At 43.5% G+C, this 16,731-nt stretch overlaps 1 long non-coding RNA gene across 2 annotated transcripts in view; it reads right to left on the minus strand.

Moving 5' to 3' along the window:
* Positions 1-14,475, minus strand: part of LOC127957866 (uncharacterized) — a 42,091-nt gene extending 27,616 nt beyond the window's left edge. The window contains exons 1-2 of one of the 2 annotated variants that reach the window (XR_008153878.1): positions 10,682-14,475; positions 4,971-6,292 (exon numbers count right to left, since the gene is read on the minus strand). This is a non-coding gene — a long non-coding RNA (uncharacterized LOC127957866). Of the gene's footprint in view, positions 1-4,970; positions 6,293-7,326; positions 7,624-10,681 lie in introns of those variants that run through there. The other variant, XR_008153877.1, reaches the window with a different exon arrangement.
* Between the last annotated feature and the right edge of the window lie 2,256 nt (positions 14,476-16,731).

Raw genomic sequence — 16,731 nt, forward strand, 5'->3', positions numbered from 1 at the left:
CACCCCGGGTACCCTAGCAACCACATAGCAACACCCTAGCAACCACCCCGATTACCCTAGCAACCACCCTGAGTACCCTAGCAACGGCCCTAGCAACCATCATGGGGACCCTAGCAACTGCCCTAGCAACCACCCCTGGTACCCTAGCAACCACATAGCAACACCCTAGCAACCACCCCGATAACCCTAGCAACCACCCTGAGTACCCTAGCAACGGCCCTAGCAACCATCATGGGGACCCTAGCAACCGCCCTAGCAACCACCCCTGGTACCCTAGCAACCACATAGCAACACCCTAGCAACCACCCCGATTACCCTAGCAACCACCCTGGGTACCCTAGCAACGGCCCTAGCAACCATCATGGGGACCCTAGCAACTGCCCTAGAAACCACCCCGGGTACCCTAGCAACCACACCCTAGCAACAGAGGGGCGAGTTTTGCCACTGCAAGCACCACTCACATTTTCTTCAGGAAATGTACCTTCTAGTTATTATTCTGCTTCTTCTTATAGATCCGTACAAATTTCGGCGCGTAACTAGTCCCGCAGTTTTCGTCACAGACCAACCAAACAGGCGTCAAATCGTGCGGCCTATACGGGAATGGTGTGCTATGACTTTTATAAGCGATCGGGCGTACGATGTTCGTCCGGCGGGCGATAATTCGGGCGATAAATCCCATAGACAATGCATTGCGTCCAACTTTGACAGATCGTAGCTCCGAGTGAGAATTTCGCAGAAACATGTGAATCACCACATTTGGAGAGGCTATCAGGCTGTGCACGATCATACCCCGCAATGGGGTATAAGTTGTACCCCTGGGGCGCAAGAGCCCCCCAAAGTTGCCCCATACTAAGCCAATGGTGAGATATCGCCCATGAAACAATGTGTTTTTCCTACTGTGGGAAATTACATAGGGATATTGCATTGAACATAACTCTGGATCACATAGTCATAGAGACAAGGTGGTGGGCTCATTTGAATCAGGCAACCAATCAGTCTCTCAGGATCACTGTGAATCTATCAAGCCACGCCCTAGCAACCATATAGAGCGCCATAGCAACAAGCCCCATAGACTTCCATTGAAAAAGATCAAATGAATAACTTTGGATAGAAGTGTCATAGAAACATGAGGGTGGGCTCGTTTGACTCGGGCAGCAAACGGCCAATCATGTATCTCCTTCAAGACAACCTAGCCACGCCCTAGCAACCATTAAGAGCTACCTAGCAACCCAAAGTATAGAGAGATATCTTAACATCTGAAAGACATAGAAGCATGGGGGTTGGTTTATATTAGCAAGCAACCAATGGAGTATCATCATTGGCAGCTGCCAGGCCACTCCCTAGCAACCAAACACAGTACCCTAGCAACCGTTTTGCAAGATCTATATCTCTGCATCAGAATATCGTACAGACATGGGGGTTGGTTTATATTGGCGAGCAGCCTTTGGATTATCATTAATGGCAACTGCCAAGCCACTCCATAGCAACCAAACGGAGTACCCTAGCAACCGTTTTGCAAGATATATATCTCTGCATCAGAACATCGTTCAGACATGGCGGTTGGATTTTTTGACTCATGCTAGCACACTGGACTTCCAACATGCTAGTCATGCTAGCAGTGATTAGCTACATGCTAATAGTGATTAGCTAAGTGCTCAAATGGGCTAAGAACTCTATAATAACTACATAGTGACCATCTGTGACAACTACCAACCACCTAGTAACATCATAGCAACCACCCAGGAGACCATAGCAACTGCCTAGCAACCAGCCAAAACACCCTAGCAACCGCCTAGCAACACCTTAGCAACCACCCCAAGTACCGTAGCAACTGCCTAGCAACCACCCAGGTTACCATAGCAACCGCCCTAGCAACCACCCCGGGTACCCTAGCAACCACATAGCAACACCCTAGCAACCGCCCCAATTACCCTAGCAACCACCCTGGGTACCTTAGCAACGGCCCTAGCAACCATCATGGGGACCCTAGCAACCGCCCTAGCAACCACCCCGGGTACCCTAGGAACTACATAGCAACACCCTAGCAACCGCCCCAATTACCCTAGCAACCACCCTGGGTACCTTAGCAACGGCCCTAGCAACCATAATGGGGACCCTAGCAACCACCCTAGCAACCACCCCGGGTACCCTAGCAACCACATAGCAACACCCTAGCAACCACCCCGATTACCCTAGCAACCATCCTGAGTACCCTAGCAACGGCCCTAGCAACCATCATGGGGACCCTAGCAACCGCCCTAGCAACCACCCCGGGTACCCTAGCAACCACATAGCAACACCCTAGCAACCACCCCGATTACCCTAGCAACCATCCTGAGTACCCTAGCAACGGCCCTAGCAACCATCATGGGGACCCTAGCAACCGCCCTAGCAACCACCCCGGGAACCCTAGCAACCACATAGCAACACCCTAGCAACCACCCTGGGTACCCTAGCAACGGCCCTAGCAACCATCATGGGGACCCTAGCAACTGCCCTAGCAACCACCCCGGGTACCCTAGTAACCACATAGCAACACCCTAGCAACCGCCCCGATTACCCTAGCAACCACCCTGGGTACCCTAGCAACGGCCCTAGCAACCATCATGGGGACCCTAGCAACCGCCCTAGCAACCATCATGGGGACCCTAGCAACCACCCCGGGTACCCTAGCAACCACATAGCAACACCCTAGCAACCACCCCGATTACCCTAGCAACCACCCTGGGTACCCTAGCAACGGCCCTAGCAACCATCATAGGGACCCTAGCAACCGCCCTAGCAACGATCCCATGTACCGTAGCAACCAACCCGGGTACCCTAGCAACCTCATTACAACACCCTATAGCAACAGAGGGGCGAGTTTTGCCACTGCAAGCACCACTCACATTTTCTTCAGGAAATGTACTTTCTAGTTAGTGGTGCTTGCCGGAGGCAAAGCATCACTATTATTATCTCACATACTTATTATTATTCTTATTCTTCTTCCGCCAAAATTTCGGCGCGTAACTTGTCCCGCAGTTTTTGACACAGACCAACGAAACAGGCGTCAAATCGTGCGGCCTAATCGGGAATGGTGTGCTATGACTTTTATAAGCGATCGGGCGTACGATGTTCGTACACCGGGCGAAAAAACGGCCGAAAAATCGCATAGACAATGCATTACGGCCAACTTTGACGGATCGTAGCTCCGAGAGAGAATTTCGCAGAAACATGTGAATCACCACATTTGGAGAGGCTATCAGGCTGTGCGCGATCATACCCCGCAATGGGGTATAAGTTGTACCCCTGGGGCGCAAGAGCCCCCCAAAGTTGCCCCATACTAAGCCAATGGGGAGGGATCGCCCATGAAACAATGTGTTTTTCCTACTGTGGGAAATTACATAGGGATTTTGCATTGAACATAACTATGGATCACATAGTCATAGAGACAAGGGGGTGGGCTCATTTGAATCAGGCAACCAATCAGTCTCTCAGGGTCACTATGAAGTTATCAAGCCACGCCCTAGCAACCATATAGAGCACCATAGCAACAAGCTCCATAGACTTCCATTGAAAAAGTTAAAATGAATAACTTTGGATAGAAGTGTCATAGAAACATGAGGGTGGGCTCGTTTGACTCGGGGCGGCAAATGGCCAATCACGAATCACCTTCAGCACTTCATAGCCACGCCCTAGCAACCATTTGGACCTCCCTAGCGACCAAAAGCATAGAGAGATATCTTCAAATCTGAATATCATAAAGGCATGGGGGTTGGTTTATGTCATTCATACTAGCAAGCAGACTTCGGAGTATCATCATTGGCAGTTGCCAGGCCACTCCCTAACAACCAAACACAGTACCCTAGCAACCATTTTGCAAGATCTATATCTCCACATCAGAACATCCTAGAGACATGGGGGTTGGTTTATATTGACGAGCAGCCTTTGGAGTATCATCATTGGCAGCTGCCAAGCCACTCCCTAGCAACCAAATGGAGTACCCTAGCAACCGTTTTGCACGACCTATATCTCTGCATCAGAACATCGTTCAGACATGGCGGTTGGATTTTTTGAGTCATGCTAGCACACTGGACTTCCAACATGCTAGTCATGCTAGCAGTGATTAGCTACATGCTAATAGTGATTAGCTAAGTGTTCAAATGGGCTAAGAACTCTATAATAACTACATAGTGACCATCTGTGACAACTACCAACCACCTAGTAACATCATAGCAACCACCCAGGAGACCATAGCAACTGCCTAGCAACCAGCCAAAACACCCTAGCAACCGCCTAGCAACACCTTAGCAACCACCCCAAGTACCGTAGCAACTGCCTAGCAACCACCCAGGTTACCATAGCAACCACCCTAGCAACCACCCCGGGTACCCTAGCAACCACATAGCAACACCCTAGCAACCGCCCCAATTACCCTAGCAACCACCCTGGGTACCTTAGCAACGGCCCTAGCAACCATCATGGGGACCCTAGCAACCGCCCTAGCAACCACCCCGGGTACCCTAGCAACCACATAGCAACACCCTAGCAACCGCCCCGATTACCCTAGCAACCACCCTGGGTACCCTAGCAACGGCCCTAGCAACCATCATGGGGACCCTAGCAACCGCCCTAGCAACCACCCCGGGTACCCTAGCAACCACATAGCAACACCCTAGCAACCGCCCCGATTACCCTAGCAACCACCCTGGGCACCCTAGCAACGGCCCTAGCAACCATCATGGGGACCCTAGCAACCGCCCTAGCAACCACCCCGGGTACCCTAGCAACCACATAGCAACACCCTAACAACCACCCCGATTACCCTATCAACCACCCTGGGTACCCTAGCAACGGCCCTAGCAACCATCATGGGGACCCTAGCAACCACCCTAGCAACCACCCCGGGTACCCTAGCAACCACACCTTAGCAACAGAGGGGCGAGTTTTGCCACTGCAAGCACCACTCACATTTTCTTCAGGAAATGTACCTTCTAGTTATTCTTATTCTTCTTCCGCCAAAATTTCGGCGCGTAACTTGTCCCGCAGTTTTTGACACAGACCAACGAAACAGGCGTCAAATCGTGCGGCCTAATCGGGAATGGTGTGCTATGACTTTTATAAGCGATCGGGCGTACGATGTTCGTACACCGGGCGAAAAAACGGCCGAAAAATCGCATAGACAATGCATTACGGCCAACTTTGACGGATCGTAGCTCCGAGAGAGAATTTCGCAGAAACATGTGAATCACCACATTTGGAGAGGCTATCAGGCTGTGCGCGATCATACCCCGCAATGGGGTATAAGTTGTACCCCTGGGGCGCAAGAGCCCCCCAAAGTTGCCCCATACTAAGCCAATGGGGAGGGATCGCCCATGAAACAATGTGTTTTTCCTACTGTGGGAAATTACATAGGGATTTTGCATTGAACATAACTATGGATCACATAGTCATAGAGACAAGGGGGTGGGCTCATTTGAATCAGGCAACCAATCAGTCTCTCAGGGTCACTATGAAGTTATCAAGCCACGCCCTAGCAACCATATAGAGCACCATAGCAACAAGCTCCATAGACTTCCATTGAAAAAGTTAAAATGAATAACTTTGGATAGAAGTGTCATAGAAACATGAGGGTGGGCTCGTTTGACTCGGGGCGGCAAATGGCCAATCACGAATCACCTTCAGCACTTCATAGCCACGCCCTAGCAACCATTTGGACCTCCCTAGCGACCAAAAGCATAGAGAGATATCTTCAAATCTGAATATCATAAAGGCATGGGGGTTGGTTTATGTCATTCATACTAGCAAGCAGACTTCGGAGTATCATCATTGGCAGTTGCCAGGCCACTCCCTAACAACCAAACACAGTACCCTAGCAACCATTTTGCAAGATCTATATCTCCACATCAGAACATCCTAGAGACATGGGGGTTGGTTTATATTGACGAGCAGCCTTTGGAGTATCATCATTGGCAGCTGCCAAGCCACTCCCTAGCAACCAAATGGAGTACCCTAGCAACCGTTTTGCACGACCTATATCTCTGCATCAGAACATCGTTCAGACATGGCGGTTGGATTTTTTGAGTCATGCTAGCACACTGGACTTCCAACATGCTAGTCATGCTAGCAGTGATTAGCTACATGCTAATAGTGATTAGCTAAGTGTTCAAATGGGCTAAGAACTCTATAATAACTACATAGTGACCATCTGTGACAACTACCAACCACCTAGTAACATCATAGCAACCACCCAGGAGACCATAGCAACTGCCTAGCAACCAGCCAAAACACCCTAGCAACCGCCTAGCAACACCTTAGCAACCACCCCAAGTACCGTAGCAACTGCCTAGCAACCACCCAGGTTACCATAGCAACCACCCTAGCAACCACCCCGGGTACCCTAGCAACCACATAGCAACACCCTAGCAACCGCCCCAATTACCCTAGCAACCACCCTGGGTACCTTAGCAACGGCCCTAGCAACCATCATGGGGACCCTAGCAACCGCCCTAGCAACCACCCCGGGTACCCTAGCAACCACATAGCAACACCCTAGCAACCGCCCCGATTACCCTAGCAACCACCCTGGGTACCCTAGCAACGGCCCTAGCAACCATCATGGGGACCCTAGCAACCGCCCTAGCAACCACCCCGGGTACCCTAGCAACCACATAGCAACACCCTAGCAACCGCCCCGATTACCCTAGCAACCACCCTGGGCACCCTAGCAACGGCCCTAGCAACCATCATGGGGACCCTAGCAACCGCCCTAGCAACCACCCCGGGTACCCTAGCAACCACATAGCAACACCCTAACAACCACCCCGATTACCCTATCAACCACCCTGGGTACCCTAGCAACGGCCCTAGCAACCATCATGGGGACCCTAGCAACCACCCTAGCAACCACCCCGGGTACCCTAGCAACCACACCTTAGCAACAGAGGGGCGAGTTTTGCCACTGCAAGCACCACTCACATTTTCTTCAGGAAATGTACCTTCTAGTGTTACTATTACTATTCACCTTGACAAAACTTCGGCACGCTACTCCTCCAGCACTTTTTGTCACAGACCCATGAATGAGGTGTCAAATCGTGCGGCATATTGGGGAGAGGTGTGCTATGACTTTTCTAAGCAATCGGACTTACGATAATCGTACAGCGGACGAAGAAAATGTGTGAAAATATCCCATTGACTTAACATTGGAAAAACTATCTGACATCATATCTTTGGATCAGAAAGTCATAGAGGCTTGGGAGAGGGCTCTTTTGACTCGGCCTATCAAGCAGTCCATAAGTAGTGCCATAATAACTTCATATCCATGCCCTAGCAACCAATTTTAGCCACCTAGCAACTGTTTAACTACATTTAAAAGCTGTATCTCAGCAAAAATAACTATATAGAAACACTGGCTTGGGCTTTTTGCATTCAGGCTGGTAAATAATCTTTAAATATCACCCCATAAACTATATAGTCACACCATAGCAACCATATAGAGCACCCTAGCAACCATGTAGCAATATAAATCCTTCTATCTCTGCTTCAAAACATCACACAGGCATCATGGGTGGCTACAGGGCGCCGAGTTTTGCCACTGCAAGCACCACTCACATTTTCTTCAGGAAATGTACCTTCTAGTGTTACTATTACTATCCACCTTGACAAAATTTCGGCACGCTACTCCTCCTGCATTTTTTGTCGCAGACCCATGAATGAGATGTCAAAACGTGCGGCTTATTGAGGAGAGGTGTGCTATGACTTTTCTAAGCAATCGGACTTACGATAATCGTACAGTGGGCGAAGAAAATGTGTGAAAATATCCCATAGACTTAACATTGGAAAAACTATCTGACATCATATCTTTGGATCAGAAAGTCATAGAGGCTTGGCAGAGGGCTCTTTTGTATCGGCCTATCAAGCAGTCCATAAGTAGTGACATAACAACTTCATAGCCACGCCATAGCAACCAATTTTAGCACCCTAGCAGCTGTTTAACAACATTTAAAAGCTATATATCATCAAAATAACCATATAGAAACACTGTCTTGGGCTTTTTGGAATCAGGCTGGTAAATGATCTTTAAATATCACTATATGAACTATATAGGCACACCATAGCAACCATATAGAGCGCCCTAGCAACCATATAGCAATATAAAGAACTTATATCACGGCTCCACGATATCAAACAGGCATCATGGGTGGCTACAGGGCGCAGAGATTTGCCACTGCAAGCACCACTCACATTTTCTTCAGGAAATGTACCTTCTAGTGTTACTATTACTATTCTCCTTGACAAAACTTTGGCATGCTACTCCTCCCGCATTTTTTGTCACAGATCCATGAATGAGGTGTCAAATCGTGCGGGATATTGAGGAGAGGTGTGCTATGACTTTTCTAAGCAATTGGACTTTCTATAATCGTACAGCAGGCGAAGAAAATGTGTGAAAATATCCCATTGACTTAACATTGGTAAAACTATCTGACATCATATCTTTGGATCAGAAAGTCATAGAGGCTTGGGAGAGGGCTCTATTGACTCGGCCTATCAAGCAGTCCATAAGTAGTGACATAACAACTTCATATCCATGCCCTAGCAACCAATTTTAGCCCCCTAGCAACTGTTTAACTACATTTAAAAGCTGTATCTCAGCAAAAATAACTATATAGAAACACTGGCTTGGGCTTTTTGCATTCAGGCTGGTAAATAATCTTTAAATATCACCCCATAAACTATATAGTCACACCATAGCAACCATATAGAGCACCCTAGCAACCATGTAGCAATATAAATCCTTCTATCTCTGCTTCAAAACATCACAGAGGCATCATGGGTGGCTACAGGGCGCCGAGTTTTGCCACTGCAAGCACCACTCACATTTTCTTCAGGAAATGTACCTTCTAGTGTTACTATTACTATCCACCTTGACAAAATTTCGGCACGCTACTCCTCCTGCATTTTTTGTCGCAGACCCATGAATGAGATGTCAAAACGTGCGGCTTATTGAGGAGAGGTGTGCTATGACTTTTCTAAGCAATCGGACTTACGATAATCGTACAGTGGGCGAAGAAAATGTGTGAAAATATCCCATAGACTTAACATTGGAAAAACTATCTGACATCATATCTTTGGATCAGAAAGTCATAGAGGCTTGGCAGAGGGCTCTTTTGTATCGGCCTATCAAGCAGTCCATAAGTAGTGACATAACAACTTCATAGCCACGCCATAGCAACCAATTTTAGCACCCTAGCAGCTGTTTAACAACATTTAAAAGCTATATATCATCAAAATAACCATATAGAAACACTGTCTTGGGCTTTTTGGAATCAGGCTGGTAAATGATCTTTAAATATCACTATATGAACTATATAGGCACACCATAGCAACCATATAGAGCGCCCTAGCAACCATATAGCAATATAAAGAACTTATATCACGGCTCCACGATATCAAACAGGCATCATGGGTGGCTACAGGGCGCAGAGATTTGCCACTGCAAGCACCACTCACATTTTCTTCAGGAAATGTACCTTCTAGTTATTATTATTATTCTTCCGTACAAATTTCGGCGCGTAACTAGTCCCGCAGTTTTCGTCACAGACCAACGAAACAGGCGTCAAATCGTGCGGCCTAATCGGGAATGGTGTGCTATGACTTTTATAAGCGATCGGGCGTACGATGTTCGTACACCGGGCGAAATATCGGCCGAAAAATCGCATAGACAACGCATTACGGCCAACTTTGACGGATCGTAGCTCCGAGAGAGAAATTCGCAGAAACATGTGAATCACCACGTTTGGAGAGGCTATCAGGCTGTGCGAGAGGACACCTCTCAGAGGGGTACAAGTTGTACCCCTGGGGTGCTAAAGACCCCCAAAGTTGCCCCATTGACATAGTATGGTGAGGGATCGCCCATGAAACACTGTGCTTTTCCTACTATGGGAAATTACATGGGGATTTTGTATTGAACATAACTCTGGATCACAGTGTCATAGAGACAAGGGGGTGGGCTCATTTGAATCAGGCAACCAATCAGCCTCTCAGGATCACTGTGAATCTATCAAGCCACGCCCTAGCAACCATATAGAGCGCCATAGCAACAAGCCCCATAGACTTCTATTGAAAAAGATCAAATGAATAACTTTGGATAGAAGTGTCATAGAAACATGAGGGTGGGCTCGTTTGACTCGGGCAGCAAACGGCCAATCATGTATCTCCTTCAAGACAAGCTAGCCACGCCCTAGCAACCATTAAGAGCTACCTAGCAACCCACAGTATAGAGAGATATCTTAACATCTGAAAGACATAGAAGCATGGGGGTTGGTTTATATTAGCAAGCAACCATTGGAGTATCATCATTGGCAGCTGCCAGGCCACTCCCTAGCAACCAAACACAGTACCCTAGCAACCGTTTTGCAAGATCTATATCTCTGCATCAGAACATCGTACAGACATGGCGGTTGGATTTTTTGACTCATGCTAGCACACTGGACATCCAACATGCTAGTCATGCTAGCAGTGATTAGCTACATGCTAATAGTGATTAGCTAAGTGCTCAAATGGGCTAAGAACTCTATAATAACTACATAGTGACCATCTGTGACAACTACCAACCACCTAGTAACATCATAGCAACCACCCAGGAGACCATAGCAACTGCCTAGCAACCAGCCAAAACACCCTAGCAACCACGTAGCAACACCTTAGCAACCACCCCAAGTACCGTAGCAACTGCCTAGCAACCACCCAGGTTACCCTAGCAACCGCCCTAGCAACCACCCCGGGTACCCTAGCAACCACATAGCAACACCCTAGCAACCAACCCTGAGTCCCCTAGCAACCACCCTGAGTACCCTAGCAACGGCCCTAGCAACCATCGTGGGGACCCTAGCAACCGCCCTAGCAACCACCCCAGGTACCTTAGCAACCACATAGCAACGCCCTAGCAACCACCCCGATTACCCTAGCAACCACCCTGTGTACCTTAGCAACGGCCCTAGCAACCATTACGGGGAACCTAGCAACCACCCAGATTATCCTAGCAACCACCCTTGGTACCTTAGCAACCATCATGTGGACCCTAGCAACCACATAGCAACACCCCAGCAACCACCTTGATTACCCTAGCAACCACCCTGGGTACCCTAGTAACCGCCCTTGCAACCATCCTTGGTACCCTAGAAACCCCCATAGCAACCAACCCGAGTACCCTAGCAACCACATAGCAACGCCCTAGCAACCACCCCAATTAAACCTAGCAACCATACTGGGCACCCAAGCAATGGCCCTATCAACCATCCAACCACATAGCAACGCCCTAGCAACCACCCCGATTACCCTAACAACCATCCTGGGTACCTTAGCAATGGCCGTAGCAACCATCCTGGGGATCTTATCAACCGTCCAAGCAACCACCCCACTTAACCACTCAGAACAACCTATCTACAGCCTAAAAACCACCTAGCAACCACTCAGAAGACCCTAATAGCTTTTTAACAATCACACAAAGTACCGTAGCAACAACATGGTAACTGTTCGGAAATACCCATATTAGCAACTGACTAATAACACACTAGCAAAAAGCTGCCAATCACCCATAAAAACAACACAGAAACAGCAGCAAGGATACAACATATTCTACAGCATCGCTGAGCAGTGTTGATGGAAGCTTAACAAGACAAGAAAGTTTATCAGCAACATCGTAGACCAGTACACAAATTAATTTTGCTTACTGATTATGATGAGGACATGAAGGGGTTCATTGGACAAGGGAAATTATATATTAAATATTTATAATGTGGCATGTTACTAGTATAAAACATCTTAAATAAATCTACAAAAACCTTTTAAAAAAATCCTTCTTAGTGATGTGTATATATTATATTTATGTGTGTACAATTGCATTGCATAAGTATATCATTATATCACATCAATGTATATCCATCAATCCATATTTTAAATTTCATTGGTTTAATCTTCATTAGAGTTGGGAATTTAATATTTAAATATTTAACATTTAAATAATTTAATATTTCTGGTTGTAATGCTTCATGTTCCTTAAAATTATAATATATATACACGTTAATCAGATGAATTCAATGTCTCTTTCTCTGTATTTTAAAGTGCTCATTATTAAAAAATTATATATTATATGACTCATGGTGATCTTAAAAACGAAGACTTTTTTTGTATTTTTCTTTTTTTTTTTTTTTTACATTATTTACATTTAACCGTCTTCAACTTTATAATATATGGAAGGTTTAATCGATTATTTAATTTTTAATATTAAGGCTTGGCGCAAACATTCAAAAAAATATCCTCCGTCTCCATGGTCTCTCTCTTCTATATATGGACAGAAGAGTAACCGCTGCATGACTATTGGCTGCGCAGGTTCGCTGTGCTGATTGGCTGAGTAATACCCTGATATAGTGACACCAACGCAGATGTTACAGAAATCTCCCTGAGGTAAGTGGGCTGGTTTACTTTTCTAACGTCTGCCTTTAATAACGAATTTTGAGAAATGAAATATGTTTCCCAGGTGGTGTATACTACTATTGTTGATTGAAGTTTGTGAATACATTAGCTAATTCTGAATATTATCGCAATATTGCAGGAAGGAGTGCATTTTTTAAGTTATTTTAGCAGAGGTTAGTCATTGACGTTAGGCCGCTGCTGAATTTTAGGACAGTATTGGGAGAGTATTTCCTAATATTAACCACCTATTTAAGAAATAATGTTGTGTGAGGTCACTGTGAGGAATTGTATATCAGTGAGGCCTGATTAATGCTGCGTGCGTGGTGATTAATGCAAGTATTTAATGCTGTTCTATAAGCGTCTATTTAGTGGTCTTTCACTGATCCACGAGGTAGAAAAATACAGAGCTCTGAAACTACAAACAGACCGCCGTGTCTGACACGATAGTAATGGCGAATCGGCTCATTCACACACGGCGTCCGCGTGAGGTAACGTTAGATATTAACGGGACTTCTCCGTTTCGTCTCAGTCACGGGGTGCGGGCGGCTTCCTGCTTTGATCGTAAATGAGCGCGAAATCTGTTCTTTTTTTTTTTCTTTTTTTTTTTTGAGAGTGGGGCTGGTTTCCTGCTTGAATGTGTTTTTAGCACAGTAATTCATATTATTAACCTTCCATTAAAACATTACTTTTGTTTGAGGTGACCGTGATGCATTATAAATCCGTGGGGCCTGATTAATGCTGCGTGCGTGGTGATTTAATGCAAGTATTTTCTGCTGTTCCATAAGCGTCTATATAGTTTTCCACTGATCCACGAGGTAAAAATAGACAGAGCTCTGAAACTTCACACAGCCGTGTCTGAGGGATGGCGAATCGACTCAGATTCACACACGGCGTCCGCGTGAGGTAACGTAGATACTAACGGGACTTATCCATTTTGTCTGGGTAGCGGGTGCCGGCGGCTTCCCGCTTTGATCGTAAATGAGCGCGATATGCCACAGAAAATGTTGAATTACAGTTTAGATGTATTTTTCTTAATTTGTGATCGGAATATACTTAGAGTACTTTATAAAGGTATAATGGTTTTAAGTCAGCAGGTTGAAGTGAGAACTCGAAGTTTGAATCGTGGACGATTTATGCTAACAATTTATTTATCCATTCATTTATTTTGAGTAATGAATGCGTCAGGGAGGAGAAGACGGTGTTAGAAGCTTAAAAACGACTTTTTTTCTTGTGCACCGAATGCAGAGGAAGAGCAAGCTGAAGTTGTTTTGTTTGTCGGTGATCAATGCTGCATTCATTTGATGAGAAACAGTTAAAACAGTGATATGTAAGATATATTTCCCATTAAAATAAGTATTTCATTTCTTAACATAATCGATATATAAATTATAAATCAGAAATTAATTATATAATGTAATTATTACGCATAAACTTATATTATTATCACTGTTGAAAAAGGTTGTGCTGCTTATTATTGTGTGAATTTTTTTGTGACAAACTTATGCATTTTAAAGTTTTGTAATAAACTGATGCATTTTTTCAGCGTTCTTTCAAAACTAATTTCAAAAAGTAAAAATAAATAAATAAATTCCCAAATCTTATGTAACATTGTTAAATACTGCCACTTTTGATCAGTTCATGTCTGCTTAGGAAAAGTATTAAAACAATTATTGAACCATAACTTAATACAGGTAGTTATAATTCACAGTTTCCACAAAAATATGAGGCTGCACAACTGTTTTTTTAATGTTGATGACAACATGACACTGACAAATGGAGGAAACTATGATAATTCAGTTTGCCTTCACCAAAATACATTTAAGCTGTAATAATAATTGACGATATTACTGTTTTTACTGAATTTATCAGTTTTGGAGGGTATAAAAGTCTTTTTTGAAAATGGAATAACAGAATTGTTTTAGCTTCCAGCATGTAATTTATTTTTGTAGTTGCCTTAATGTCGGTTTCCTCTGTTTTGTGTAGATATGGTTGACATCCACATGTTATATCTCTGATCTAATGTGTTTTGTGTCCTAATATATTTTTCATATGCCTGTTAATATCTGTGAAGTATATTTAAAATGTGGCATAATATAAACAATATATTTGGACATAGACCACATATTCAATGTTTATATTAAGAATAAAATTAGTTTTTTTTTTTTTTTGGTTTAAGTCATAAGATGTATATTGAAAGTCGCAGACCTGTGCTTTGTTGTTATCAACTGTCTCTGTTGTGTGCTGTCAAGCATTAATGTATTTTTTTTTTGTTAATTCTTTTTTTGTTTAGATTGATCTTTGAGCTTTTATCTCCTGAGCAATTCTTGAGGTTTGTTTGCATTTTTTGGTTGTATATTTAAAGGTGCACAATGGAGGATTAAGAAAATGTGTAATCTTGTAAATGAGAGACATTGTAGTTTAAGGTGTTGACAGATTTGAACAATTATGTCTGACATTTTATTTTTTATTTTCAAATTACAGCATTACGAGCACTACAAACACTCCACTGCAAAATATCCAGTAAGTATTTTTTTTATTAATTTTTTTTATATGGTTAAAATATGATCAGATGACAAAACTATATTAATGAAATACTACTGTGTCATTGATGCAGTATAGCACTTCAGAACCTGTGACTAGCTTGTGGAGTTTCGTGAAATTCACTGGGGAATGTTTTAGGCCTCAATGACTTTTCTTGCTTGTAATTTTTCATGTCAAAAAGTTGAAAAGTGAGTGATTCAATGATATTGATTTCCTGGGGAACCATTCCTTTGTTGTAAGTTATAGATAAACAGTTTTCCCTCCTGCAAGATAGAACCAGCTTAAGTTATAGCCATCGGCTGCATTCAAAGTTGCATACTCTCGGAATAGATTCTAATTATGAATAAGTAATAATTTTGCAAGCAATACAAAAATAGTCTAATATGTGTGGTATGTATGCAGATGTACTACATTTGTCATGTTATCCCTGTCATGTGAGCTACCGTTCAGTTGCAATGCAATTCACAATTATGCTACTGTGGACTCATGGGATAGACTAAACTAAAGAATCTCAATAGAAGTGGTAGGTCATCCAGGTACTTTTCATCTACTGCCTTTCACCCTAGTATATAGTAGAGAATTATGCAAGTTCAGACAATGCTCTAGAACTTTAAAACCAGGTAAAAACATCATTTGTTGAACAACCAATCAGAATAAAAAAAAAAGTTTTCTGCCTGTCAATCATTTAGGTTTTGTCATATTGTTTGACAGTCAGTATATTATATTGACAATGTTATATTTTGCTACTTTTGTGTTTTCCTACACTGAGGAACCTCTTTGGCCAATCACTTACAGTACATTTAGATTTGAAACATAATTTATATTAATCTTTATGGATGCCTTTGCATATACTTTTTATGTTAATATTGATCTTATTTCACATACATAGGCTATCTTTAATTGTGTGTGTGTTTGTTGTTTTGCAGACCATCTATTCAGAGTAGAACCTGCATTTTTCACTGCAGCTGAACGCCTGGTTAGTATGCAAAATGCCTAAAATGGTGCTATGTCGATTTCTTTTCAATATTATTATGATTTATAGTCGCCTAATTTGTGTTTCTTTTCCAGGTTTTGGTTTATCTCTAACCAGCAGTTCTCCTGAATTGTACTTCCCAACCATCAACCCCAACCCACCCTTTCCCTCCCCTCCCCAACCTCCCACCCACAAAAAAAAAAAAAAAAAAAAAAAAAAATTAACTCCTTTTAATACTAAGTCGATTATTTGTGTTCAAATACTATTGTTCTTTTAAATTCAGTCCTTTTAATACTAGGTTAATAATTTGTGTTTAATCCGCTCTTGTTCTTTTTTTTCTTTGGAAATAAAGTTTGTTTCTATTAATATTAGATTCATAATTAGTTTTATCTGCTACTGTTCCTTTTATTGAAAAGTTTATTAGCTGCATTTGTAGGACGTTCTTTTTCTTGTCCATTAACTAACTTGTTTTTTTCTTGAGAATACTTTGCAGGTTGTAGCGCTTCAGCATTTCATGAAGTAAGTGACTGAAAATATATTGTAAAAATACTTATTAAATACATTACTATTTGACTGTAGCATTAAAACCATTTTACAGTCATTTTAAATGGGGATCTGTTCACACTCATTATGAAGATAAGGTGACAGTTACTTGCTTTTTGATTTATGAGACAATGTGAAATCATCTGCTTATTATTATTAAAAAATAATCAGAACAGATGATCAGGACTATTTATTATTATAAATTATTTAATCCCATTAAG

Source organism: Carassius gibelio, chromosome B5 (genome assembly GCF_023724105.1).
Source record: "Carassius gibelio isolate Cgi1373 ecotype wild population from Czech Republic chromosome B5, carGib1.2-hapl.c, whole genome shotgun sequence".
In the NCBI taxonomy this organism is placed as follows: Eukaryota; Metazoa; Chordata; class Actinopteri; order Cypriniformes; family Cyprinidae; genus Carassius; species Carassius gibelio.